Below are 27781 nucleotides of genomic sequence, written 5' to 3' on the forward strand. Positions count from 1 at the left end.
AAACCGGGGTGCAGATTGCCATATTGTTAAGTTCATAGTGCTCAGTTTGTTTAATTGTTTTATATGCAAAAACGTTTGCCTTTTTCAAAAAAAACTTGTGGGGTGGAATTTTCCCGTCCCGCCCTCCACAGGAATCGGAGGTCAATCCGTAACGTCCGTTGACATCAGGCAGAATTTTCTGGTCTTGGGGCGAGCGTGGTCAGAAAATCCCGCTGGTGGTGCAGTTCTACTGGTTATAATGACGCTGGTGCCTATTCGGGTACACTGAGGGAGAATTTAACATGGCCAGTGCGCCTAACCAGCACATGTTTTGGACTGTGGGAGTAAACCAAAGCACCCGGAGGAAAACCACGCAGATACAAGGAGAACGTACATACTCCGCACAGACTGTTACCCAAGGCAGAAATGAACCTGGGTCCCTGGCGCTGTGAGGCAGCAGTGCTAACCACTGTGACACCACGCCACCATTGGCTACACCCTCTCACCTCTTGTCCCTTCCTGCTATCAATTCTTGCTGCTCCCATCACATTTTATTATGTTCCATTATCTCTCGCCATCCCTACCTTCCCAATCCAAGCATCCATTGTTGGATACACACTAACTGTTTGGAATGATGGACTGACCAAAGGGCATGTGAACAAGCTTAAGTTCATTCAAGAAAGAACACTAAAACTGGTCCTAGGTAACATGTACCAGAGCTACTCTGACAAACAACTGTACAATGTTCCCATGTTGAAAGATGGGAAGAGCTCCCTCTGGGTTTTGCCAGAAAACTGTTGAATCCCTCCTCTCATTCCCACTCTCTCTTGCCACAACCAGGAAAAAGTAAATATGCGATGGAATTAAGGAGAAAAGACACATTCCACAAATAAGATATCGAACCAATAGACTGTGAGACAGCCCAATCCCTTATTTTATAAGACTCATAAATAGTATGCAAATGATTGAGTATGTAATGAACACAATCTGACATCATATGATTTATGAATTTTAAAACTAAATGCAGAGAGCAAGTAGACGTTTCATTTTTAACCTGTAAATTAAAGAGACCTACATTTTGTATCATATTGTCATTATTCATATGCTGCACTGTTCATAAGATGAGTTACCAATACTTTAAAAAAAAAATTTTTAAAGTCTGTAACTATGTTTAAGTTATTATTATTTGTCTTATTTGTTCATATGAATGTACAGATTAGGAGTAGGAGAATCAATCTTGCTAAGGAGACTAATGCTGAACACAATGTTCCAGATGTGGTCTCATCAATGCCCTATATAACTGAAACATAAACTCCCGAGTCTTGTATTTGATTCCCCTCACAATAAATGGTAACGTTCTGTAAGCTTTGCTGATTACTTACTGTACCTGCCTAACTTTTTGTGATGTATGCTGTAGGACACTCAGATCCCTCTGCATCTCAAAGATCTGCAATCTCTCACCGTTTAGGTAATTGTTTTTACTCTTCCTGCCAAAATGGACATTTTTACATTTTCCCACATTATGCTCCATTTTCTGGATTTTTGCTCACTCACCTAACCATTCCATATCCTTTTGCAGCCTCCTTATGTCCCCTTCACAACTTACTTAGCTACCATCAGCAACTTTAGTAACCATGGGCGGGATTCTCCCAAAATTTGTAAGTGTCGAATTCATGTAAAAACAAGTAAATCCCATTGTTTTTTTCAGCGGGATTTTCAAAATGAATTTCCCACGCTCTGCACTGCAGAGTGCACGAGCGTAAATATCATTAACAATCTGTGGGCGGGGCCTATTCCCACTGGAGAGGCCGGCAGCATAGCGCTGAGTGGGCCACTGCGCATGCGTTGATCTCCGCTCTGACAGATCGGCGCATGCGCAGCAGCCCATACTGCCGGCCTTCCCATTGCTGGCCATGGGAACCCCCCTCCACCCCTCCCCACACCCCGATCGTTGGGTTCCTACCCCTCCGGTGCAGAGCTGACGGCCCGGAAATCTGGCGGCTGGAGATTGCTAAAGCAACTCAGAGGGCTGGAAGAATCGGCCCCACCATACCTTTGGTCCCTTTAACCCAAATCATTCATATAAATTATAGAGATTTGAGGACCTTAGCACGGATCCCTGTGGCACACCACTTGGTACATTTTGCCAACCAAAAAATGACCCACTTATACCTACTCTGTTTCCTGTTAGCGAGCCAATCTTCAATCTGTGCCAATATGTTGCTCCCTCCAGTGTAGGGCCTACACCATGACCTTTTATTTTCTATAATAACCTTTTGATGTGGCAGCTTATTCAAAGAACAAAGAAAAGTACAGCACAGGAACAGACTGCTCTGCCCTCCAAGCCCATACCAATCCTGATGCCCTAACTAAATACCTTCTCAAAATCTAAGTACAATATATCCACTGGTTCCTCTTTATCCACAGCATATGTTACTTCTTCAAAGAACTCCAATAAACTTCACAAAGACATGTTGACTCTGCCTGATTACCTTAAATTGATCTAAGTGCCCTGCTAAACTTCTTTATTAATAGCATCTAACACTTTCCCCATAACAAATGTTAAATTTACTAACCTATACTTTCCTGCTTTCTGTCCCTCTCCCTTTTTGAATAAAGTGGGTACATTAACTATTTTCCAATCTAATGCCATCTTCTGTGAATCTAGTGAATTTTGGAAAATTAAAATCCTTGCATCAACTATCTCACTAATCGCTTCTTTTAAGACCCCAGGATGAAATCCATCAGAACCCGGGGAAATGGCAATTCCGATAATTTGCTGAGTACCACTTCCCTAGTGATTATAATTTTCATGACTTCTTCCTTCCCTTACAATTCCTGATTTACAGCTGTTTCTGAGATGTTACTTGTATCCTCTATAGTGAAGACAGATGCAAAATACTGGTTCAATTCATCTACCAGCTCGTTATCTTCCATTATCAATTCTCCAGACTCACTTTCTATAGCTCATAGTGCTAACCACTGTGCCGCTCATGATGGGTGGCACAGTGGTTAGCACTGTTGCCTCTCAGCTCCAGGGACCTGGGTTCAATTTCCGGCTTGGATCACTGTCTGTGTGGAGTTTGCACATTCTCCCCGTGTCTGTGTGGATTTCCTCTGGGCGCTCTGGTTTTCTCCCACAGTCCAAAGATGCGCGGGTTAGGTGCATTGGTGATGCTAAATTGCCCCTTAGTGTCCAGGGATGTGTAGGTTCGAGGGATTAGTGGGGCAAATATGTGGAGTTATGGGGATAGGACCTGGGTGGGATTGTTGTCAGTGTGGACTCAATGGGCTGAATGGCCTCCTTCTGCACTGTAGGGATTCTATGATTTTGTTAACTTTTCCCTTTTTTAAATGTCTATAGAAACTCTGAGTTTTTGTCTTTCTATTTCGAGCTAGCTTTTCCTCATATTGTAATGTTTCTCTCCTTATTAACCTTACTGTAATTTCTTGCTGTTTTTATATCCTGAACAATCTCCTGACCTGTCACCCACTTTGCATAATTAAAAGATGCTACTTTAATTTTGCTGCCATCTTTAACTTTTTTTAGTTACATGGTCGGTCCTCCGCATAGAACATTTTTCTCATTGGAATATATCCATTCTGTGTGTTCTGAAGTAACTCCTTAAATGAGGACCACTACATCTCTATTGACCTATCCTTTAACCTAAGTTTCCAGTCCACTTTCACTAGCTTTGTTTTCATGCCATCATAATTGCCCTTAATTAAGTTTAAAGTGTTAGTCTTAGACCCACTTTTCTCACCCTCAAACTGCATGTAAAATTTAATCATATTATAATCACTGCTACTTAGGGATGCCATCATATGAGATCATTAATTAATCATATCTCAGAGCTCAGCACGCGGTCTCGTTGCAGCCTGGTCACTGGTTGGCTCCAGAAGGTGCTCTGGGGTGGTACAGTGGCACACGGGTTAGTGCTGCTGCCTCACAGTGCCAGGGACCTGGGTTCGATTCCCCATAACAGATAACATTGTGTGGAGTTTGCACGTTCTCCCTGTGTCTGCGTGGGTTTCCTCCAGGTGCTCCGGTATCCTTCCATAGTCCGAAGGATTGCTGGTTAGCTGGATTGGCCATGCTAAATTCTCCCTCAGTGTACCTGAGCAGGTGCCGCAGTATGGCGACTAGGGGATTTTCACAGTAACTTCATTGCAGTGTTAATGTAAGCCTACTTGTGACACTGATAAATCAAGAAAGTATCCCAAAAACATTCTATCAATTCCCCATCCAGGCTACCTCTTCCCATCTGAACTTCCTAGTCTATATGTAGATTAAAGCCCCCCCATGATTATTGCCATAGGTTTCTGACAAGCCCCATTATTTCTTCCTTTATTACCCATCTACCATGTGATTACTGTTAGAGGGTCTGTACAGCACTTCCATAAGTGACTTCTTGCCTTTATCATTCCTCATCTCCAGCCAAATCAGTTTTATATCCTGGTTTCCAGAACTTCAGTAATTCCCCATCTACCACACTAATATCCCCTTTAATTAACAGAACCATCTTTTCTTAATTTCCTGTCCTTCTTAAATTACCTACATTACCCTTCAATATTCAGATCTAAATCTATATCATCCTGCAGCCACATGTTTGTAATGGCTATTAGATTGTGGTTATTTTTCTTATTGCTTTGTTTTGAATGTTATCTGCATTCAGCTTGAGAGCCTTAAGTTTGTCCTTTTATTATTTTTGTAACATTTGGTCTTAATTAGTGATTTAATTTTAGATTTGTACTCTCTGTTCTTTGCTCTCAAGGTCTGTCTATCATTTCCCAGATTAATACCTTCCTCCTTTACATTGTCCCTACTCTTCGACACATCACATCATGTAATTTGGCAGCTTTTGCCATGATGGTTTTTAAATAAACCAATTATCTATCTATCCGTTGAGCTATCGTTCTACAGATCTAACTATCTACAGATCTATCTACCTTTCCATCTATCCATCTATCTTCATATCTTCCCTCCTCCATGTGCTTGGAAGAACTGAGCACTATGTTCTTTACCAAGTTAAGCCGTTCAGAGCATTAATATGTTTCCACCGAGATATTATAAGTACAACATTCTTTAATGAACTATGGGTTGGGTTGAGATAAAGTAAAATTTATTTATTAGTCACAAGTAGGCTTACACTCACACTGCAATGACGTTACTGTGAAATTCCCCTAGTTGCCACACTCCGGTGCCTGTTCGGGTACACTGAGGGAGAATTTAGCATGGCCAATCCACCTAATCTACACATTTTTGGACTGTGGGAGGAAACTGGACAACCGGAGGAAACCCACACAGACACGGGGAGAATGTGCAAACTCCACACAGACAGTGACCCAAGCTGGGAATCGAACCCGGGTCCCTGGCGCTGTGAGGCAGCAGTGCCAACCACTGTGCCAACATGCTGCCCACACTTTATGGGTTATGAGTCCTCGCTACAAATATCCCTATGGTACTTTTGTTGCTGGCATGCCATGACCTTTTGCCCTGTGGTCCCATATAATGACATTCCTCTCTTGCCATTTCTACACTCCTATCATAACATTCGCAATGGAACAACTCTTCAGCCATACCAGAGCCGAATATTCCAACACTTCAAAACACTTTCACCCCTCCAAATCCCACCACCCCCACTCATTCTTCTACCAAACTGAAAACAACTCTTCCAAACAACCAAGCCACATCAGACACCCTCAATCAGTCCTCACTACTTATACCTAACCTTTCACTACTTTTAGCCTCGATCCCATCCTCTTTATCATCTTCCTCTGCATCCAAGGAATTAAAAAATAATGACATGGAATTGGGTATGTCACTAAAGAAATATTCAGCAACATTTAAGACCATTGATTTGCATTTTCCAGGAAAAAGTGTGTGTAACTGGAAAACACTGTCAACACATCAGAGATTTTGTTAATGAGATTGATTCAGTCATAAATCAATGATAAGACACTGTATGATACACAATATCAAAGTATCATCTCCTCTGGAAAGCACCGTTGGAGGTTGCCAGAAATATTTCAATCTGTGCAAGCAGATATTACACTCAGATCGTTGCACTTTGTTACAGATCAGAACAACTTTAAAATCTATGGTCTTTCTGAGTTGTGGTCCCAATTCCCAAAATGAGCTCCCAGCATGTGAAGTGAGACAGAAAGCAACCAAGGAAGACAGAGATTGACAAATACTTACACAGGAAGAAACAGAGACAAAATGACAATCTTTTCCAAACGTGGCTCGCAGCATGGAATCCCATCTACTGAGAATTGATAAAATAGAAATAATTCAGTGGCCCTCTATAAATGATGGACAGTGGAGCTCCATGTTACATAAAGCAACATTTTGTTCAGTAGCATTTCTGAAATCTGAGTAGAACAATGTTATTTTCCTACTCATCTACAGCATATAAGTAAAATATTTATCTCTTTATTTCCCAGGAACTAAACAAAATAAAATTCAACATCTCTGAGGAGAGCTCTTATAAATTTCTTCAAATACTTCGAGTGAAAAAGTACAGTCGTTTTCAGTTTTAGCACCTCAGAGCCCCTCCTCACTTTGCAACATTGCAAGAGCCATAACCTTTGAAAATCTGTAATGTCAAGGGATAGCGGCGAGAAAAGAGCTATAAGGTAGGACAGGATTTAAAAAGAAAATCATGGGATTTCGATGTTGCTGGCAAGTGCAGCACTTTTTGTCCATTCCTAACTGTCCTTGGACTGAGTGACTTACCAGGCCATTTCCCAGAGCAGTTAAAAGTCAACCACATCATTGTGGATCTGGGCTAACCAGATAAGGATGGCAGATTTCTTTCCCTAAAGGGCATTAGTGAACCGGATCGGATTTTATGACACCTGATAGTTTCATGATCACCATTATTGAGACGAGTTTTCAATTCCAATTTTTTTTGATTTTGAAAGTGAGTTAGTTAAAAGGAGATTCCTCTTTTAAGGAACCAAAATTTTCAGTAGCCCCTGGCAAACATCGCAACAAAATGTCTGTTCAACATGTTCTGCTGCAGATGAATATAAGGATTACACACAATAAAATGGAACAAGTTTTGTAAGAAAAGGTTGGCGGGAAGCTAAAATTGAAGGATATTATTTGCAACCAGTTCGCTTGTCATTTTAGTCCTCTCACCTACTCCTACTCTGACCTCTATGTCCCTGGGCTCCTATTTATTCTCAGGAAGCTAACAGAAGCTGAAGGAACAGCACCTCATTTTTTCATGAGGAACCTTGAAGCTTTTGAGACCCACTTTAGATCACTACTGCTGCCCAATGTTTTTTCAGACAGCAGCTGCTGACAAGGTTTTGCTGTTGCCATTTACACCTCCTCGAGACACCTGTTCACTTCTTCACTATGCCTTTACCCCACTTTTGTTGTCTTGCACCATCATCTCTTTAACCATTTAATCTCTCCTGCCTTCACTCAGTCGCAGCCCTCTGCCACTTGTGATGAACAGGCTGTAATCAGACATCAGATTTGATTAATTTTTAGGGTATAATCAATTACAGTACCACAAACTGCACAGATGAATTTGCCGTTTAATAGCAAGATACAGCTTTCTTACAAACTTGCGTATGGAAGTGCACTCTCTGCAGTTGCAGCAGCACCAAATGAAACCTGTCTATAGCTTTATTTTCTCTTTCAATAAATGTTTTATTTAATTTCCGATCAATTGGGGACCAATCTCACTCGTACAACCTCTTCAATTCAAAAGAACATTTAATGTTATTATCCATTAGCTATCGTTGGATAGGAGGAAATATAACTTTAACTGTTAAAGTTGAACAGTGGTCAGAGTTTTATATTTGATTTGATTTATTATTGTCACATGTATTCGTATACAGTGAAAAGTATTGGTTCTTGCACGCTATACAGGCAAAACATACCGTTCATAGAGTACATGGGGAGAAGGAAAGGAGAGAATGCAGAATATACTGTTACAGTCATATAGCTAGGGTGCAGAGAAAAATCAGCTTAATATACGGTAGGTTCATTCAAAAGTCTGATGGCAGCAGGGAAGAAGCTGTTTTTGAATCTGTTGGGACGTATTTTCAGACTTTTATATGTTTTCACCGATGGAAGAACATGGAAGAGAGTGGGTGGAATTTTACCACCATGCACGCCCTGGTATTGGAGCAGGTGCGGCTCGCAGAATGGGATTCTCCATTGACCTCGGGCAGGATTTTACGAACTTCGCCTAAGTGAGGTCGTAAAAGACCGGCCAGTAGGTGGGGCCCTTGATTATGCTTTATTATGTTGCCTGGGTGGGTGCATGCCTGACCCAAAAAACATGTGAAATAGCTCGAGAAAATGCGGGTCCCAACCTCATTGTGCACTTGTACAATATTTTGGTCAGCGGGCGCACACAAGTCGGAATCGCTCCTGCGGATAATCAAACCGGCAATTTAGCCCATTAATGGGTCAATTGTAAGCAATTTGACTTGGTCAGTCTGATTTTTCAGTTGGCTGGTGGGCCGATTGGCCAGGCGGTCTTTACATTTTAGCTGTAACTTCTATCCAGGGCGGGTGAACTATCAGAGTTGAAATGAAATGAAAAATTTCTCTGGGGACTGAGATTTGTGCTGTGCTGCTTCAATACTCTTTGCACAGTTTTCCTGTCGCAATTTATTTCTTTACATGTCTGCAGCTCCGTGAGACAGCTCCACAGTGGCTGCCCCCCTGAGGGGGCACATTCGAAGCACCAGCCCACACCCTCCCTTTCCTTGGTGCCCTCCCTCTTCCCATCCACCTCGGCAGCGCTGAGCCTTTCCCAGCATGCATTTCACGCTGGATGGCCATGAATTGGCTTGTGTGACATTGAGCTCTGGGGCGGATTGTGATCATGAATGCATTTCATGCCCGTTTTTGGGCCCACGCGCCTGATGGACAAAAAATTCAGGCCAATGGTTTTTTGACTTCATTCCAAAAGAGATGTGTGAGCTATGTCAGACAGTCTGAAAACTAATGTTGATGCAAGTTCACATGTTCCTTTTGGTCAGTGAGACTTACTGAATTACGTTGGCAATTCATCAAATGAATGTCTCTACAATGCCACAGTAAATTAGTAAGTAAGAACTCTGTGTTCCATGACCCATACAATTGGTTCACTTTCCTTTAAAAATGCATTCTTGTAAATTAAGTAACTATGCATAAATTTGGGAGAACCTCCTATTAAGGCAAACCGCACAATTTAGTTAATTATATGGTTGCTGAATAAGGAATAAATTATTTTAACTAAACTGATGTCTTACATCAGTGATAACATTTAAAACTATTCAGACTTCAATCTACTGAATCCAATGTTTGAATTTTTAAGAACTGTTGGTTAAGCCACTTGAAGACATGATTATCCTGAATACAACAGGTCCAGACAAGTTGCATTTAGACTGCACCATTTTGGGAAGGGGATCGTAACTGGGCTTACAATTGTTTCAGTGCATTCTATATGTAGCAATATTAGAGCCTTTACCAATATGGTGGCTGCACATTTCATGTGCAGAACTACTTGCCATACCAGACATTTATATTTTACACGTGTAACCTTTTTTTATTTGTTCATGGGATATGGGCATCATTGGCTGGACCAGTATTTATTGCCCATCCCTGAAGGCATTTAAAAGTCAACCACATTGCTATGGATCTGGAGTTGCATGTAGACCAGACCAAGTAAGGAAGGCAGATTTCCTTCCCTAAAAGACATTCGTGAACCAGATGTGTTTTTATGACAATTGACAACGGCTTTATGGTCATCAGTAGATTTTTAATTCCAGATTTATTTTTATTGAAGTCAAATTTCATTATCTGCTATGGTGGGATTTGAACCTGGGTCCTCAGAGCATGACCCTGGGCCTCTGGATTACTAGTCCAGCCACAATCCCATTAGACCACTGTCTTGATTTCCAAGGCCTCTGCCTTTAGGGTATTAGCCTTTGGCATCTCACAAGCATGTTTTGAGATCACCACTTTATGCTCAAGACTCGTGGGGTGAGATTTTACAGCCTTGTTCGGGCAAGACCGGGAATTCCTGCCCGAGATCAATGGAGATTTCCGTTGTTGGACCTTTGCCCGCTCCGATTCCATGGTGGGCGAGGTGGTAGAGTTTCGGCCATGGTCCTTCCAGAGTTAGCATCGGAGAACAAGATCTGTTAATATGTTTCATTTATAAAATAAAATACAAGTATCTAAATGTGTATTTATATTGCAGGCTGGGGTGAAATTTAGCTTCTGCCACTTGCTAATTAATCACTTGTTTTGATACTTGATTTAATGCCAGGCAACTGAAAAGCGAATACATTCAACATTTTCCAAAATAATGGTGGTTATTCGTTGTCAAATGTCTGACCTTAACAAAATGGTGTAAAAGAAGGAAGGACTTGGGTTTATATATTGCTTTTCACAACCTTGAGACATGTCACAATTCTTTACCATACCACACCATCCATATGATGCAGAAGGAGGCCATTCAGCTCATCAAGCCTGCACCGACAACAATCCCATTCAGGCACTATCCCTGTAATCCCATGCATTTACACTGCTTGTCCCACTGACACTCAGGGACAATTTTGCATCACCAATCAACTGAACCTACACATCTTTGGACCTGAGCACCCGGAGGAAACCCACGCAGACACGGGGAGAATGTGCAAACTCCATACAAACAGTGACCCAAGGCCGAAATTGAACCCGGGTCCCTGGCATTGTGAGGCAGCAGTGCTAGCCACTGTGCCACTGTGACGCCCAGTGAAGTACAATTGAAATGTAGGTTTTGGAACAGCCAATTCACAGACAGCATTCCACAAATAGCAATGGCGTGATGACCTGATTATTTGTTTTTTGGCATTAGTTATGGGATAAATATTGGCCAGAACGCTGGAGTGAGCTCTTCTGATCCTCTTCAAGATGGTGCCTTGGGATCTTTTACATTCACATGAGAGTTCAAAAGAAGCTTGAGACTCGCATCTCATCAAAAATACATCTAACAATACAACCAAGACTTTTGTGTCAAGTCTCTGGGGTGAGACATGAAAACACAACCAGTGATGGAGGCAAGATTTGCTACAGTTGCAGCTGACACCATACACTTACATCTGAATGTGTTTCACCTTGTCTCAGTCATCCGTACCAGAAGGATATAATTATTCTTCTTGGATCAAGTGCACCCCTTGAAACATGGGTAGCTTAATTAAAATTATTTGAAGATGTCTGGTGACAATGAATTTGAAGATGGCTATTTTTATTTTCGGGATTATGTTTCTGGTGTGATTCCAGGTAATTTTACACACAAAAAAATGTTTTAATTCAAATGTCCCAGTGCCATTTCAGAGGCCTGAATCCATTAAACAAGTTGGGAGAATAAAGAGACATACAGTTCCGTCTTATTATACTGCCTTTGCTATTAAGGAGCACAGATCACAAAGTTAGACATGATAAGAGCTCAGAAGATTATTTGTCCACTAATTGATAAAACTCCCCCTCCAGTGCAATCTCAGTTACTGTTTATTGGGTTCCTGCAGAATGAGTAGCGGTCCACTATCTGTGGTTGCAAGATAGAATGGCTGAACAACAAGAATGGTTAATGTCCAATAACAATAATTCAGTATTATAGAATCACAGACCAACACAACACAGAAGGAGGCCAATTGGCCCATCTCTTTATGTCAGTTCCTTGGTAGAGTTTTCCAAATACTCGCACTATGCTGCTGTCTCCTCCTGGAAATGTTTTCATTTGAGTATTTATCCAATTTCCCTTTCAAAGGTTACTGCTGAATGTGGAGACTTGAGTTTCCTGTTTGGAGGAACAATGAGTTGGAAAGGGTTTTCTGGGATCTCCGCTTCACCATCACAAAAATCATGATTTTTTTAATAACTCAACAATGTAACTTTTTAGCGAAGCTTCAAGTGCTCCCTTTCAGGAACTGAGTTACGTCTCACAATGGTAAAGCAAGTGGAAGTGGTATGGACAGTAATGGATTCCCTCTCTTCTGCTTGAAAGTTACACTTGGGATCCTAAAATTTGAGGAGCACAATTTGCATCTTGAAACAGTTTACTGTCTGTTTGGAAGTTGATCCAGACAAACAAATTGGCGTCCAAGGTCCCCACCAAGTTGTCTATCACCCATTTCCCCCACCACTAGAAAGTGTCTGTTAATGAAGGATTGAAACTCGCTTCAGTTTCATCAAAACCATCCAACTGCTGACTTCATCCAAGCCTTAGCACTTCAGTAGTGAGTTCTTTATTCCTTACAGTGCAGTTTCGGATTTAGTGATTATTACTTGCCTTGCAGACAGTTGGTAGTGTTATTCCAGGAAGAAATCAGCTGTCACTGGAAGCTGCATGTGCAAACATAAATGAGGCAGACTCTTTGTAAAAGGTAGCATTGGCTGACAAAGAAACGTTACAAACTGTCTCCGAGATAAGCAATAATCAACCCATCAGAACTGTTGCTGCATGAAATGTGACAGGCAAATATTAAGAGCACTTTTTTTTACCAAGGCAGCGATGTAATGGTCTCTCAAGACCAGAATGAGATTTAAGGATTTATCAATGGTAGTCAACCTGGAATTTGTTGAATGCTAATGCCACTTTGTCCAACCAGATCTTGCAGATGTTGTACAGATGAAAATAAACATCAACAGTCCCAAATTCTAATTTTCCTTATTCCAGTCAATAACAGTTCCATGTGCTGCAAATGAGGGCAGTTGGTTTTCTTTGGAGATGTAAATCATTGAAGGAGAATACCACTGTAGCACTAAGTAACTGAGAGGGGAAAACACTTGATTTAAATAAAATTTAAGTCAGTAGAGATAGGCGAGGTGATGAATGAATACTTTTCTTCAGTGTTCACCAAGGAGAGGGGCCATGTTTTTGAGGAAGAGAAGGTGTTACAGGCTAATAGGCTGGAGGAAATAGATGTTCGGAGGGAGGATGTACTGGCAGTTTTGAATAAACTGAAGGTCGATAAGTCCCCTGGGCCTGATTAAATGTATCCTAGGATTCTTTGGGAGGCAAGGGATGAGATTGCAGAGCCTTTGGCTTTGACCTTTGGGTCCTCACTGTCCACGGGGGTGGTGCCAGAGGACTGGAGAGTGGCGAAAGTTGTTCCTCTATTTAAGAAAGGGAATAGAAATGATCCTGGTAATTATAGACCGGTTAATCTTACTTCGGTGGTTGGTAAATTGATGGAAAAGGTCCTTAGGGATGGGATTTATGACCATTTAGAAAGATGCGGATTAATCCGGGATAGTCAGCACGGATTCATGAAGGGCAAGTCGTGCCTCACAAATTTGATTGAATTTTTTGAGGAGGTAACTAAGTGTGTTGATGAAGGTAGGGCAGTTGATGTCATATGCATGGATTTTAGTAAGGCGTTTGATAAGATCCCCCATGGTCGGCTTATGATGAAAGTAAGGAGGTGTGAGATAGAGGGAAAGTTGGCCAATTGGATAGGTAACTGGCTATCTGATCGAAGACAGAGGGTGGTGGTGGATGGAAAATTTTTGGACTGGAGGCAGGTTGCTAGTGGAGTGCCACAGGGATCAGTGCTTGGTCCTCTGCTCTTTGTGATTTTTATTAATGACTTAGAGGAGGGGGCTGAAGGGTGGATCAGTAAATTTGCTGATGACACCAAGATTGGTGGAGTAGTGGATGAGGTGGAGGGCTGTTGTAGGCTGCAAAGAGACATAGATAGGATGCAAAGCTGGGCTGAAAAATGGCAAATGGAGTTTAACCCTGATAAATGTGAGGTGATTCATTTTGGTAGGACTAATTTAAATGTGGATTACAGTTCTGAATACTGTGGAGGAACAGAGAGATCTTGGGGTCCATATCCACAGATCTCTAAAGGTTGCCACTCAAGTGGATAGAGCTGTGAAGAAGGCCTATAATGTGTTAGCTTTTATTAACAGGGGGTTGGAGTTTAAGAGCCGTGGGGTTATGCTGCAACTGTACAGGACCTTGGTGAGACCACATTTGGAATATTGTGTGCAGTTCTGGTCACCTCACTATAAGAAGGATGTGGAAGCGCTGGAAAGAGTGCAGAGGAGATTTACCAGGATGCTGCCTGGCTTGGAGGGTAGGTCTTATGAGGAAAGGTTGAGGGAGCTAGGGCTGTTCTCTCTGGAGCGGAGGAGGCTGAGGGGAGACTTAATAGAGGTTTATAGAATGATGAAGGGGATAGATAGAGTGAACGTTCAAAGACTATTTCCTCGGGTGGATGGAGCTATTACAAGGGGGCATAACTATAGGGTTCATGGTGGGAGATATAGGAAGGATATCAGAGGTAGGTTCTTTACGCAGAGAGTGGTTGGGGTGTGGAATGGACTGCCTGCAGTGATAGTGGAGTCAGACACTTTAGGAACATTTAAGCGGTTATTGGATAGGCACATGGAGCACACCAGGATGATAGGGAGTGGGATAGCTTGATCTTGGTTTCAGATAAAGCTCGGCACAACATCGTGGGCCAAAGGGCCTGTTCTGTGCTGTACTCTTCTATGTTTTATGTTCATTTGCTGCATTATTGCTGGTGGGATTTTAATCAGTTGTCCTTCAAACAGACATTCACAAGTTACATTGGGTTGGATTTTCATGGAGTCGGGGAGACTACTTGGAGGTTTGAAAATGGCAGCTGGGATTCACTTTCATGATCCTGGACCCTGTTCCCAATTTTTACCAGTGTGGGTTAAGGACTGGTGTGGACCATACACTTCCAATCTGGCTGGCTCCACTGTAAGATCAGACATGTGGGCCAGAATTCTCTGGTCGTTCACGCCACTGGAATGCTCCACTGGAACTGCTGGCAACGCACCCCCACCTGTGGGGTTCCCACTGGCGTGGGGTGATGTCACTGGGAATTCCCATTGACAGCGGCAGAACCAGAAAATCCCACTGCTAGCAAACAAAGCGCCACCTCCTGCCAACAGCAAACACACGGCTGGGAGGCCGGAGAATTTCACCCGTCCTATTCCTCTACAATTTTCTTTGAATCAGGCCAGCTTTTAAAGGATTTCACGGCCCCACAGAGTTGTTGTGAACCATTGTCTGGATAAGGGAACCATTTGAAAGATAAGTTCAAATAGTTTTACCCATGCTCCCCATACCAAGTCATGCCCTTCCACCCGCCCCTGAGATGCCTCGTACTCTTCATACTTCGCAACATTTAAGAATCATTTAGATGAGCCCTTGAAATGCCATAGCATACAAGGCCAAGTGCTGGAAAAATGAGATTGGAATAGATAGGTGCTTGATGGCCGGCGCAGACACTATGGGCCGATTAACCTCTTTCTGTGCTGTAAAACACTGAGTCTATGCCCCTCCATCCACCACCTCCCATTGCCCTTCACCATCTATGCCAAGCTATGGCAATTCCATGCCCATTCATCCACTATATGCCGCATACAGAACCAATGAACCAAATAGTAAGAATAGGTTTTATGAAAAAATTTAAAAGTGTCAATCATTTATAACTTTAAAAAATATATTTTACTACCACCCGAGAGAAGTGTCATATATCCATTAGTTTGTTGAAACAGCTGTACCCAAGGGAAAACATCGCTTGATTGACAGCTCTTGCTCTGTGAGCTGTTCTGCTTAATTGCACGATGTATATTTACATGACGTTAAAAAGTGTCTGCAGTTTCTGCCACTGATTCTTTAAAGGATCTGGATGATTGGCACTTTGCTTGGCATGGAGGGTATGAGGTGTGGATAAAGGGCATGACTGGGGCATGGGGAGTGTGTCGGAGGAGAGAATGTGCGAGGGACGAGGGATGTTCTTCGTTTTGCTCTAATTATTACAATTGAGATGAAGTCCCAGAGCTCCCAGGTGGACCTTATAAACAGCCCAACTCCACACTCGAGAGTCCCTGTGGCTGCCTGAAAATTCTTTCTGAGGGCAGTGGTCTTGACGTCTATTATCAACTGCCCTGCAGAATGAAAATCCCACATTTGCTGGCACTTTGCTCTCGAGGCAGGTGCGTTAAGATGGAAAATTTCCCAACGTCCCCAACTTGCTGCGAAAATGAAAATCCAACCCATTGTCCGTGCCTGTGATGATGGTGCCCTATCCACCTTCAACCACTGCAATCTTAGACATAGTCTATTACACCAGCCTCCTTCAACACCTTTCTCCTGTTGTCCAGCTGAACTAGCTTGTCCTTACCTGGTTCCATTCTTACCAATCCAATGTTAGCCAGAAAATATTCCATCCTCTTTTGGGTTCCACACTGTTACCTCTGGATTCTGCGCAGGAACTATCCTGGGCTCCCTTCTATTTCTCATTTGCAGAGATTGCAATTCATTTCATGGAATGTTTTCTTGTAATTATAGATAAGCAAGGGATAAATGCTATAATGTTGCTTGTACTAAGTGCCAATGTTTCACCTTATTAGCTCAGTGTTCAGCTCCTTTAGAGTTCCTCTTAGATGAAGTGCATCAAAGAAGAATTTCCATCTTTGGAATCCCAAGGAACCTTATTATGAGAATAAATGCTCAGGCTGCTTGCAGGAATTGTCTGAGTGTGAGTGAATGGAATCTTAAACACACGGGGGACCTGTGCACAGATGAGAAGCCAAAACAATATACTGCTAAGGTAAGGCTGAGGGGCTAGATGAAAGTCAGGAATTGTACTATCATTTTTTTGTTCTCTCTCCTTCTAATAACTTATTCATTTACTCAAGTGCATAGATTGCAACAAAATACTGCACACACACAGTATTAGCCATGCAGGCTCTGTTGCCTGGGATAGTTTTCTGAGACTGCATTGTAATATGCAGCTCACCTTTTTCTACAGATGTTGCCAAAGAATAAGTTAATGTGACCTGAGTGGCAATTTCATGTAAATGTGCTGCAACATTTTTTTGCAATGTACCATGCAAGGTCGAGTAGTGAGATTGGAGCAATGTACTTGCCAATTTGATCTAATCAAATCTAATCTAAGGCGGCACGGTAGCACAGTGGTTAGCACTGCTGCTTCACAGCTCCAGGGACCTGGGTTCGATTCCCGGCTTGGGTCACTGTCTGTGTGGAGTTTGCACATTCTTCTCGTGTCTGCGTGGGTTTCCTCCGGGTGCTCCGGTTTCCTCCCACAGTCCAAAGATGTGCGGGTTAGGTTGATTGCCCCTTAATGTCCTGAGATGCGTAAGTTAGAGGGATCAGTGGGTAAAATATGTAGAGATATGGGGGTAGGGCCTGGGTGGGATTGTGGTCGGTGCAGACTCGATGGGCCGAATGGCCTCTTTCTGCACTGTAGGGTTTCTATGTTTCTAATCACGCAGATATCGGGGGAGATCTTTTCAAAAAAATTCTAAGTGTCACAAAAGTTTGAAAACTGGAGTGTTTCACTCCGAGGGGCACTACCCGTCCCTGCCTCCGACCACCCAGGGGGCTTCAATGGCCTCCGGTCCCAACAGCGCAGCCATCACATCTGGCCGCTCTTGGTGGGGACCATCTGTGATCCTCGCTGGTCTGGACCTCCACCAGCGAGGTGAGAAAGCTATTACAAATAGCTCACTAATAAGACTTAAATTATCTTATAAATAGTTAAATCAGCCTCGAGCCTGGGAAGGGCAGGAGGCTGATTACACCGGCAAAAATGAACCGCAGGGCACGATTTGCATTATTACCCTCCCGCTCAAGTTTTCCGCCCCTATATGCTAATCGACCAGCGGGACAGAAAGATCACGCCCATGTTTTTCAGCATTGTAATCGACCTTGGAGCATATAGCAACTGCAGAGCTATGATTAGCAGGAATCTCAGTTCTGATCCCAGTCAGGATATCTCTCATGCATATCCACATTATAGCTGTAGTGGCCTTTGGCCCCATTCTGCAGTTGGCTAAATTGTTCCGTTTGCACTCACTGTGATCAGATGGAAAGAATTATTATGCAGGGCTCACTGATCTCATTATTATCCTGAGCTCTGCTCACTATTGGATCCTTAGATCCAGAAGCAAATAGGTGGCTGAAAGAAGCATGACCAAGGCTGCTACCTTTCAGTGAGATGTGATCAGCCTCTTTCAGCTATCAGAATCAACCAGTAATAGATGGGCAAGAAAGAACGCAGGATCAAACAATCGCTGCAGCAGCAGATGTGAATGTAGTTGAAGGACCATTTTAAGGAGGTAAATAATCCCTTCAGTATCCAAAAGCCAGGGATCTCATATTTGCCACTGGGGGAAGCAGCAAGCGAGAGCAATGTTTGAATACAAATCATCACCATCACCAAGAGGTAACAACGTGTGGAAGCAGAACAAGAACAGTGACAAAGGGTCATCTGGACGCAAAACGTAAGTTCTTTTCTCTCCTTACAGATGCTGCCAGACCTGCTGAGATTTTCCAGCATTTTCTAAGAGAAAACGCTGGAAAATCTCAACAGGTCTGGCAGCATGTGCAAGGAGAGAAAAGAGTTGACATTTCAAGTCCAGGTGACCCTTTGTCAAAGCTAAAAGGCATAGAAAGTAGGAGATATTTATACTGCAGAGGGAGGGAATGAAAGTTGAGTCATAGCCATAGAAACCAGGGAAAAAGACTGCTAATGGCTATCCACAGAGAGAATAAACACAGTCCTGCTCCCATGCCCACATGTCTGTCCTTGGCTTGCTGCAATGTTCCAGTGAAGCTCAACGCAAACTGGAGGAACAGCATCTCACCTTCCGGCTCGGCACTTTACAGCCTTCCGGTCTCAACATCGAATTCAACAACTTCAGATGATTTACTCTACCCCATCTCGGCCCCCTTTGTTTTCATTCTATTTTATTTAACTTTTACTGTTCTCTACCTTTCATTTCTTTATTGTCTTTCTTCATTTTTCTTCCCCCCCCCCCACTCTTTCCCCCTACTTCATCCCCCTTTCTCCCCCCTGCTTCTCCCTTCTCTACATTCTACCTCTGCCCCATACTTCCCCCCCTTCTGCAACATCTTCATCGGTCACAGCTTACAGCTTCTCTGCCGTTTGGCCATTCACACCCTTTATTCACTCTGTGGACAGATGTAGATAGATTCTCCCTTGTGGTAGATGGCTACTACGTGATTCCTATGTGGATATTATTACCACTTATCAAGCTTGATTGTGAGCACAGATTGCTTCAGTATCTGGAGAGTTATGAATGTAACTGAACACTGGGCAATCATCGGCAAACATTCCCTGCTTTTGAAGGTAATTGATGAATTAGCTGAAGATGGTTGCACCTAGGTCACTACCCTGAGGAATGCCTGCTGTAATGTCCAAGGCTGGAGATGATTAGCCCCCAACAACCACAAAGCCTGTGCTAGGTTTGACTCCAGCCAGTGGAGATTTTTATCACTGATTCCTGTTGATTTCAATTTTACTCGCACTCTTCGGTACCATACTTGGATAAATGCTGCCTCGACATCAAAAGCTGGCACTGTCATCACAACTCTGGAACTTAGCTCTTTTGTCGGCACTCAGAATAATTTGTCTGCAATGAAATTTAAAGCTCAATGTTTCTGGTGGAACCCAAACTGAGCATCAGGAACAGGTTATTGTTGAGTAAATGCTGAGTGATTGCACTGTTTGTGTCATTTTCAGTCACTTTGTTGACTATTAAGAGGAAGCTAATGGGTCAGTAATTGACTGAATTGGCTTTGTCCTGATTTTTGTGGACAGAGCATAACCTGAATAATGTTCCACCAGCTGAGTGGCAGTGTTGTCTCTGTACTGGAGTGCGGCTAGTTCTGGAGCATGTCTTCAACACTACAGCTGGAATGTTGTCAGAACTGATCAACTTTGCTGTAAACAGTGTACTCAGCCATTTCTTGATTGTAATTGGAGTGAATTAAATTGGCTGATGATAGGCTTCCATGATGTTGGGAACTTCAGGAAGGAAGCATTTCACTTGAGAAATTCTGCCGTTTCGCTCTAGTATTCTGGAAAGGAATTTCAATAGAAACACTTTCCAACCTCCTTTTTCTTTTACTTTTAGTCGGAGAAGTATGTTCACCTACTCTATGTACTCCATGACTGTGCCTGTTCAGAGCATAGGGTGATTTTAGAGCAGTTGTAGTGTCCCATGTTCATAACCTTTCCAGGCGTGATGCTTGTAATACATTTGCTTATGATCCTAGTGGCTTCATGATCTTGGGTGCATCTGCACTCTGTGGCTATTCATGGCTAACTCATGAGACAAGCCTGAGGGGAGTCTCCTGGGAAGTCATCCCTGACCCTCCTTTTGGCTTCAGTAATCTTGATATCTAAACCACTTCAAAATGCTGCAAGTGGGGAAAAAAAAGCCCATGCGCATTTGGAATTTAAAATAAACTACAAGAGAGACTTTTTTTTAAGAGGGTTAACGCACAGCTCTTTGAAGTGTATGAGGCTTTTAGAACATGTTTCTGCTTGCAGATCCATTTAAGACCTTCTCCTTCCAAGGTCTCACCATAATATGTTTGACACTCGATAGTACCACTCAGAGAATTTACCCAGGACTTTGCTAATGATGTGAGGTGGAATGTAGAAAGTGTGATGTGACGGACAAGAATGTCATGTTGTTTGGTGGGCAGAAGTATTTACATTGTGATACACAATGTTTTCTTCTGTTCTGTCCCTTTAAGAAAGAAAAATCTACATTCGTAACATTAAATTGACAGAATTTGACCATAATTAGAAATTACTTTCAGTTCATCGACTGAAATTAGTGCTGGTTCAATTCCTTGTTAAAGTATAGCTTGCAGCAACCTCAGCTTCTTTCTACTCTGCTACTAGTCGTCTGTAGGTTGTTTCCCAATGTCATGTTTATGTTGGGCCCTTTTGTGTGAAAGGGTTATTAATTATATTCTTCCAATACAACAAAAGTCACATCACTTTATTGACATACTTAGGGCTGCACTGTGGAAAAGTGAATGGCATTAAGATTAAGAAACTTCTTTCACATTTTAACTGAGAAATGATTGTTGATATTATTAACAGATGAATTGTTAGTATGTTTAAAGGACATTTTTCTTGTCAGTTGTTTTATTAAAATAAAGGCCTGAGTTAAAATCATGAACAAGGGACTATTAGTCAAATAAGTTGGGTAACAAATTGGGTAATGGTGGCTGGCCAGCAAAACAATGGACACACTGAGCAATCGCTGCGTGAAATAGGTAGGCACAGTAAGAAGTCTCACAACACCAGGTTAAAGTCCAACAGATTTATTTGGAATCACGAGCTTTCGGAGCGTTGCTCCTTCCTCAAGAGCTGCTCGGAAGGAGCAACGCTCCGAAAGCTCGCGATTCCAAATAAACCTGTTGGACTTAAACCTGGTGTTGTGAGACTTATTACTGTGCCTACCCCAGTCCAACGCTGGCATCTCCACATCATGAAATAGGTGGCTGAGCATTGATCAACAGGCTCTCATTTGAATTAGACTGGAGTGTTACAGACACTTGTGGTGTGCCCTTGAGCGACTCATCAGCAAAGTGGTCATTCATTTTACTATGCTGTTTTCCGCCCACTTCCGCAGCATGTTTCCCAGCGGCAGAGGCAGCATGCCATCGGTCGGTGGTGGGATCTTTGAGTACTGCTGATGTCTACGGGCCTTTGCGTGCCCTGCACACTCTGCCGCCGGGGAACGCACTGTTGGCGGGGAGAGGTCGGGGGGGGGTCGCCATCGGCAGGACTGGAAGATCCCATTGGCGGGAAGGGCTGAAATATTTTGATCCTGGGAATCAGGCAGAGTGGGGGTGGGGGGAGGGGATGCTTGGTGATGCAATATGAAGGGGACTGAGCAAGTCAGCAACGGTCTTCATTGAAGGAATCGAATATTGGCGGAAGCTGTTGGCCTCTTCAAGCTACCACAGGAATCGCCAAACGTTACACCTATTGGCATTTATGCTCAGACACTGTCTCTGAGGTAAACCCTGTGAGCGGCTGTCATTCCAAGTCTGAGTTTCCTTATCAGCTGGACAGTGAACATGTACTTTGATATCCTGAACATGTAATCTTCACTCCTCACCTGTAGAAAAGGTTTTCTTTTCAAAGTTCAAAAACCTCAATCACAGAATCCCTACAGTGCAGAAAGAGGCTATTTGGCTCATCGAGCTTGCACCAATAACAATCACATCCAGGCCCTATTTCCCCCTCCACTCCCCCCATTACCCCATGTATTTACCCTGCTAATCCCCCTGACACTAAGGGGCAATTGAGCATGGCCAATCCACCTAAGCCGCACACCTCTGGAGGGAGGAAACCAGAGCACCTGGAAGAAACCCACGCAGACACGGGGAGAATGTGCAAACCCCACATAGACAGTTACCCGAGGCCAGAACTGAACTGAACTCTCTGCCGCTGTGAGGCAGCAGTGCTAACCACTCTGCCGCGTGCCGCTCCTTAATCGAATCACCCCTTAATATTCTAGGAAATACAAGCCTTCGAGCTTGGTAACATTCTAGGCAAAAAAATCAGTTTCTTTAATGATATAAATTCAAATAGAGTGAGCTATTAATGAGAGATATTGCCTAAAAGGATCTCTTTCTAACACTCTTCTCCAATTTAGCACGAGTGAGAATTCGGTTTAGCTTTAAACGTCTCTAAACGTTAATATTCCACATTTATCCTGTGAACTCTGTGGTGAGACTAATTGTTCAGTGGTAGGAATTTCCATAAATAAGAAAGGAGAATGCTGTGGTGATGAGCTTTTGAAGCTGAATATATTAGATTTATTTTAGAACTAGCAAGCTTTAAAGTTTAATAATGATTATAGCAATTTCAGAAAAGTGACTTGATGCAGTTCAAATAGAATTGGGCACAAATAAGTGCACGTAAACATTGTGTGATATGCTGCATATTATCTCACAAAGTACCAGTGAGGACATCAACGTTGATGCTAATAGAGTTAGTGCACATTCGGTAGCTCCTGTTGGTTCAATAGTCATCTAAACATTGTGCCCACATCTGAATCCTGAGGCAACAGAATCAATCAGAAACAAATTTCATTACTTCAGATTTTTTTCCCAAAAGATAACTTGTGTGTGTTTTGGCATGAAAAGTACAAGCACCGTACATACTAAAGGGCCAGTTACCTCCTGACAAAAGAAGTAATTCATATAAGAAGACAAGAGCTAAGAGCAGGAGTAGGCAATTCAGCGCCTCAAGCCTGCTCTGCCATTCAATATGATCATGGCTGATCTCATCTCAGCATCATCTCCACTTTCCTGCCCATTCACTATAGCCCTTCAAACCCTCACTAATTAAAAATCTGTCCACCTCTTCCTTACATTTAGTCGATGTCCTGGCATCCACCATGCTTTGGGGTGGTGAATTCCACAGACTCACGACCCTTTGAGAGAAGTAATTTCTCCTCATCCCTGTTTTAAATCTGCCCCCCTTATCCTAAGACTATGATCTCTTGTTCTAGATTGCCCATACAAGAGAAAACATTCTCTCCATGTCTACTTTGTCAATCCCACTTATCATCTTGCACACTTAATTAGATTTCCTCTCATTCTTCTAAACTCCAGGGAGCATAGGCCTAAACTGCTCAATCTCTCTTCATAAATTAAACTCCTAATCTCTGGAATCAATCTAGTGAACCTCCTCTGAACTGCCTCCAATGCAATTACAACCCTCCTCAAGTAAGGAGACCAAAACTGTATACAATATTCTAAGTGCGGTCTCATTAATAGTTTGTATAGTAGCAACAACACTTCACTACTTTTATATTCTATTCGTTTAGCAATAAATGCCAAGATTCCATGTGTCTTCCTTGTTACCTTCTGTACCTGCATACTTGTTTTCAATGATGCATCCATGAGGACACCCAGATCCCTCTGTACCATAGCACTCTGAAGTTTCTCTCTATTTAGATAATAATTTGACTTTGTACTTTTCTTACCAAAATGAATAACCACACACTTATCCACCTTAAACTTCATCTGCCAAATTTTGGCCCATTCACTTAACCTATCCACATCCATTTATAAATTTCTTATTTCATAAACACAACTTACTATTTTAATGTCATCTACAAATTTGGCTATGGTACCTATTATCCCCGCACCCAAGTCAGTAATATTGATGTCAATAGTTAGGGACACAGGACTGAAACCTGTGGCACCGCACTAGTTACAACTTGCCAACCAGAAAAAGACCCATTTATCCTGACTCTGCTTTCTGTTGGTTAGCCAATCCTCTATCCAACCTAACAAATTACCCCTAATCCCATGTGAACTAACCTTGTGAATTAACTTTTTGTGTGGCACCTCATAAAATGCCCTCTGGAAGTCCAGATATACTACATCTACAGGATCACCATGATCCACTTTGCTTGTTACATCTTCAAAGAACTCTAGCAAATTAGTCAAACATGAGTTTCCCTTCATAAAGCCAGCTGAATTTGATGGATTGCATTTTGACTTTCTAAATGTCCTGTTATTACTTCCTTCATAATGGATTCCAACAATTTCCCAATGACAGATGTTAAACCAATTGGTCTATAGTTTCCTACATTTTGCCTCCCTCCCTTTTTGAATAAGGGTTTTAAAAATGAGCATTTTTACAATCCACTGGAACATTCCTGCATCCATGGAATTTTGGAATGTTGGAAGCAATGAATCTACTATCTCGAAAACCACTTTCTTTATGAGCCTAGGATGTAGGCCATCAGACCAGGGGACTTACCAGCCTTTAGTCCCAATAGTTTGCTCAGTGCTTTTTCCCTATCGATGATGATAGTTCTAAGTTCCTCTCTTTCTATAACCTCGGCATTTTCTGTTACGATTGGGATGGTACCCCATGTCTTTCACTGTGAAAACTGAGACAAAATATTGATTTAGTGTCTCAGCCATTTCTGCATTCCCCACTATTAACTCCTGACAATGGAGGGATTGAGTTTATTTGACTGCAAATGCATGCTGGATCTTGACACTGTAAACTGTGAAAGGGGAGCCCAAATCCTATTTATGAAGGATCGCCTTTCCGGAGTTGTATTAACACAATCCCTCTGTGGCCATGCTCGGTTCATACCATTGCAATCTTTTCACTTCTAGTAGAAGACCACTGCATGAGCTGTAGTTCACCCAATCAGTGAATTGGGTTTATATAAATACTTCTCTCATATTAATTTAACTCAGAATATAAATGATAATTTAATACACAATTTGTCAATTGTTGTGTAAAACTATTAGTCCACCAGTTAATGGTGTCTGCCACCTGCCCTTAGCACCAAATCCAATGTACTTACGATGTATTGATGAATGATTCATTTTACCTTATTTATCCTGAAATTGATTACATTCTTCGCAGTTGCATATTAATTTATGCTGGTGATTTTTCAGGACTCTAATTTTACCCAATCAGCAAATTATTTTTTGACGCTCTTGGGTATCTGGGTCAAAGATGATTTTGTTCCTAAGTCTTATCAGACACAAATCTTACTGCATTCTAGATAACAGCACAAGTGGAACGCCTTATCACTCCAGGCTGTTGCCACATTGCACTATACCATACAACTGGCCAGACAGTGCGGCATTTTCTGAGTCACCATTTTGGTTTACATTTTGACAACACTGCTTTTTTGTTAACTTTTATACACAATTGTGGAGCCATTTAATTTAGAACTATAGAATTTTAGAATCCCTGCAGTGCAGAAGGAGGTCATTTAACTCAGTGAGTCTGCACCGACTCTTCGAAAGAGCATCCCACTCAGGCCCTCCCCACCGCATTATCCCTGCAACTCTATACATTTAGCATGGCTAATCCACCTAACCTGCACACCTTTGTACTGTAGGAGGAAACCAGAGCACCAGCGGAAACCCACGCAGACACAGGGAGAATGTGCAAACTCCACTGTGGTGAACCATCGTTGGTTCCCACTAGATAGTACTGAGCCAGGGTCTGGCCAGTACTACAAGTATGTATATATGTTGCTGTTGGGGTTAGGGATGCGTTGTTCTACTTGTTGCTGTTGGGGTTAGGGTTGGACTGTTACACCTTGTATTATAGTTATTGTGGTACATCCCAGTCGGGCTCCGCCTCCTGGGAGAGGTATAAAGGTCACTGCTCTGTCTGGGACCCCTCAGTCTGGGATCATGTATACAATTAGTAGCTTTGTTGTAACAGCAAATAAAAGCCTTTATTTCCTGAGCATCTCAAGCCTCGTGTGTGATAACGCGCATCAATTTTATTTGCTGTTAAATAAACTCTCGTCGAAAAAAAAAACGATACAGAGAGTATGGAGCAGATATTGAAACCTGAACGTCTTACACTGGATCCACGTGCGGCGGGCACCTCTAACACCTTCGACCACTGGTTGAAATGTTTTGAGGACTACCTGGCAGCCTCCGCAGTGGTCACCACAGACGATGACAGACTCCGGGTCCTCCATGCGAGGGTAAGCGACACCGTATACCTCGCGATCTGTGCGGCCACCGACTACACAAAGGCCCTCGAGCTTCTTAAGAAGCGTTACATTAAACCGCCAAACGAAATGCATGCTCGATACCTCTTAGCCACTCGACGATGGCAGTCCGGCGAAACGACGGAAGAATACGCGAACGAGCTCCTACAGCTAGCCAGGGGCTGTAACTGCAAAGCAGTGTCGGCAGACCAGAACATGAACGACCTCGCTCGAGATGCGTTTGTGGCGGGAATCAGATCATCTTACATCCGACTCAGACTACTGGAGAAAGGTAATCTTGACCTTACTAAGGCAATAGAACTAGCGGATATGTTGGAGATGGCCTCCAAAAGCCTCGTATTGTATCCTGAAGACCACGTGGAGACAACGTGGCAGGAGCACTCGCTGATCCCTCCTCGTCCCTCGGGTTCGAAATGCTGCGTGATGGCGTGCTCACACTCGGGCCAGACGACGGCAGCAGCTCCGGGCGGCCCGCGGTGTTACTTCTGTGGGGGAGCGAAGCATACTCGGCAACGGTGTCTCGCTAAAGCTGTGCTGTGCTCTGCCTGCGGTAAGAAGGGGCACTATTCAAAAGTATGCCAATCTAAACCTGCTTCTAGGAACAGCAGTGCGGCCTGTGATTCGTCGGAGCCCAGTTCTTCGTCGTCGGCATCGTCGAGGGTTTTGTCCACGTGCGAGGCCAGGACGACGCCATTACGGTCGACGGAGTCGGAGATGCGTGACCACCAGGGGTCGCTGAGTTTGGCGCCATCACCCACGTGCGACCTATGGGAGCGGCCATGTTGGTCGGCACTGACCGCGAACGACCAGCAGGGGCCATCCTCGTCAATCTCAGCTGCCTGCAGTGGCGCTCTTGAACCAACGGTGGCGTCGATCATCCTGGACCAGGCCAAGCCTCATAGACTCGACAAGTCTATGATGGATATTCAGGTAAACAACCACTTGATTTATTGTCTGTTTGACAGCGGGAGCACTGAGAGTTTTATCCACCCAGACGCTGTGAAGCGGTGTGGACTCCAGATTCAACCTGTCAAACAGACAATTTCTATGACATCAAGGTCCCGGTCTGTCACCGTGCTAGGGAGTTGCGTGGTAACTTTAACGGTGCAAGGCACGGTTTACGAGCGCTTCAAGCTCCTGGTGTTACCGCACCTTTGCGCGCCAATACTTCTCGGACTAAACTTCATGGTCCACTTGAAGAGTGTAACCCTACAGTATGGTGGGCCACTCCCTCCGCTTTCAGTGGGAGAACAGCAGCCTCCAAATTGCTCAACGCGCCCCGCCTGCAGCCTCTCGACGCTGAAGATTACCACACCCTCTCTGTTCCAGAATCTTGTGCTAGGCTGCAAGCCCATTGCGACTAAGAGTAGGCGTTACAGCGCTGAGGATCGGATCTTCATTCGATCTGAAGTTCAGCGGCTCCTCAAGGAAAGGATC

At 43.1% G+C, this 27781-nt stretch overlaps 1 protein-coding gene across 1 annotated transcript in view; it reads left to right on the forward strand.

Annotated features, from left to right (window-relative positions):
• LOC144511889 (metabotropic glutamate receptor 4-like) overlaps window positions 1-27781 on the forward strand; it is a 1280229-nt gene that overhangs the window by 299372 nt on the left and 953076 nt on the right. The window lies entirely within an intron of this gene.

Source organism: Mustelus asterias, chromosome 25, assembly GCF_964213995.1.
Source record: "Mustelus asterias chromosome 25, sMusAst1.hap1.1, whole genome shotgun sequence".
NCBI classification, from domain to species: domain Eukaryota; kingdom Metazoa; phylum Chordata; class Chondrichthyes; order Carcharhiniformes; family Triakidae; genus Mustelus; species Mustelus asterias.